Genomic DNA, 2,436 nt, shown 5'->3' with positions numbered 1-2,436 from the left:
ACGTGGTGCCTATAAGTCCTTGTCCTCCCGATATGATATGAATGCAATCTTTGAATTTTGTTGTAACTAACCCACGCCGTGATTTTTAGAACGCAAGTGCACAATGTAAAACAAATGCCAAGTGTGAAAGCCAGGTATATAGACTCTCAAGCTATAGCACAAACAAATTTTAATTACCCTAGATAGTGGAAACTGGATGCCAAAAAGCTAACTGCTTGAAAGACCCTTCGGGAGAAAGAGGACATCCGTGCGAAGAAACTAAGGCGAGAGTCCCTTAAGGTTTCGGCATACATTGCCCTGGCTTTTAAAAATCTCCAACAACACTCTACTATATGGCTACCATACAACTTCGAGTAAGTTCAACTCTATACTTAAAGCTTTGTTCGATATATTTTATTCGATGTAAAAGAGCTTATCTAGTTCTATGATTAAATCCATGCAGCAACCACTGGATTTGTATATGCGTCGACGTCGGGAGGAGCATGGCATGGGTCTTTGATTCAATAGATAGGGACCCGGTGACATACAAAGACTTCATATCGATTCTCAAGACGTATACATATCGATAATCCTCATTAGCTTATATGTTTGTATACATACTTGTAACGTTCACTTTTGGATACTAACAAGTTATATTTGCTAAAATAATTCGAACAAAGAATTTAGGTTCTATGTCAATCAACATCACAGAAGACATGATCCAGTAAAGAAGGAAAGACTGGCTATAAAAACACTATGTGCAGTAAGTGTAACTTACTTTAGTACTCCATTACATGGCTGTCAAAAGCATTACTTAACATTTTCATATGCAAAACACACAGTGCCCCCAAACAGAAGTCTGGGAGTGTACATTGTGGATACTATGTATATTCTATGATGAGTAACACCGGTGTCCACAGGAGACACCCCTTAAGGGTAAGTTTGAACCTCTTCACCCGTAGTATAAAAACTTTGCACGTGGTATGAAATACTAAACCAAAACTTGTTCTCTTATAGTGGAAAGAAGAGAAAGAAATAAAAAGAGACCCATACAAGGATGACCAACTCTTAGAGCTCGTCGGCGACCTTTGCAACTTCATATTGGACCAGATTGTACACGTCAAAGGCACCTACCATGACCGAGATTCTAACTTAGGTAGAAATCCTCAGTACCAACACTTTCATGAGACTGAAAGGCTAGCTCTAGGCCATTGATAACCATGTGTATGAAATTTGACATTGGTCTTACCTTGTGGGACGGTTTGAATATGTGGAACGAATTAGACTTGTGAATTATGTCTATTTAATGATGGATTGTATATATTCTTGTGAATTGGACTTGTAATTGTAGTTTATATAATACTCTTGTGCCTGTGGTCATATATAGGGAGAGGCTATTCAGTAGCCGGCTACAAAATAAGTTATTCTGTAGCCACCTCCATTTACGATAATTTTATATACTAATTTATGATAATGTCAATACATATTTACGATAGTAGGGTTACTATAACACACGGAGATATTTACCATAACGTTATTGTAAGCCACTTAGTAAGGAGTTACTATAATCTCGTAAATTAACATAGTAATTATCGTAGCTCAAGGTGGCTACATAATAAGTTATTTTATAGCTATATATATGTTCTGGTCGAATTAGAATTGTAAATTTGATTTTTTGGGGAAAAATGTACTGTAGGGGCGGTTCTAGACTGAACCACCCTTACAAACCGGTATTATAGGTACTACAGCCGCCCCTAAAAATCGATTTTGTAGAGGTAGCTGGTGTTCCCAGCTACCCCTACAAATCGATTTGTAGGGGCGGCTTATAACACCAGCCGTCCTTACAAATAGATTTATAGGGGCGGTCTGGGAACCGCCCCTATAAACATATAATTTGTAGCCACGCTTTGATAGGGGTGACTCGTCAAACCGTCGCTATAAATCACCTGGAGCGGTCGCTACAAAAGGTTTACGTAGAAGTGCTGGAAGGCTGGAACGTCCAGCTGATCTTCTCTTGTGCTGTACTGCTATAGCCCTCTTGTGCAGGTCATGTGCACGGTGAACCACGATTAGGGCCACGGCCCTACTGGCCCTAGGCCTGGGTCCGCCAATGATTTATAGGAAGCAATCTTGCGATGAGCCGACGATGCGAAAAGAGCTGCTGATAGGTCAGTAAGCTTGTCTTGCCTTAATCTCCATCAGCAACCAATCCTTCCTCAAATCCTTCGGTAACCTTAAAAGAGATCTGAACCAGCGGCCATTGTCGTGGCTAAGAATTCTATCGGCTTTCAGCAGCTCATCACCATCCAAGCCATACCTAGATATCTCTAGAAACGCCTCCAAGAATTCCGATGCTTGCTCAGACGGCTCAGCAAACGACGAAGATGGTTCTAGCGTTGGATTCCTAGCATCGTTCTCTCCCAATAATGGCTGCTCATTAACGACGACGGCTACCGG

At 40.8% G+C, this 2,436-nt stretch overlaps 1 long non-coding RNA gene across 1 annotated transcript; it reads left to right on the top strand.

The window, feature by feature from the left end:
• Positions 1-233: 233 nt before the first annotated feature.
• Positions 234-1,162, top strand: LOC136487262 (uncharacterized). The gene is made up of 5 exons (XR_010767206.1): positions 234-353; positions 443-553; positions 660-742; positions 822-915; positions 997-1,162. It is a non-coding gene; the product is annotated as an uncharacterized lncRNA (long non-coding RNA).
• The last annotated feature ends 1,274 nt before the right edge of the window (positions 1,163-2,436 follow it).

Source organism: Miscanthus floridulus, chromosome 10, assembly GCF_019320115.1.
Source record: "Miscanthus floridulus cultivar M001 chromosome 10, ASM1932011v1, whole genome shotgun sequence".
NCBI classification, from domain to species: Eukaryota; Viridiplantae; Streptophyta; class Magnoliopsida; order Poales; family Poaceae; genus Miscanthus; species Miscanthus floridulus.
The sequence above is the reverse complement of the archived record's forward strand: the minus strand, read 5'-3'. Positions and strand labels throughout refer to the sequence as shown.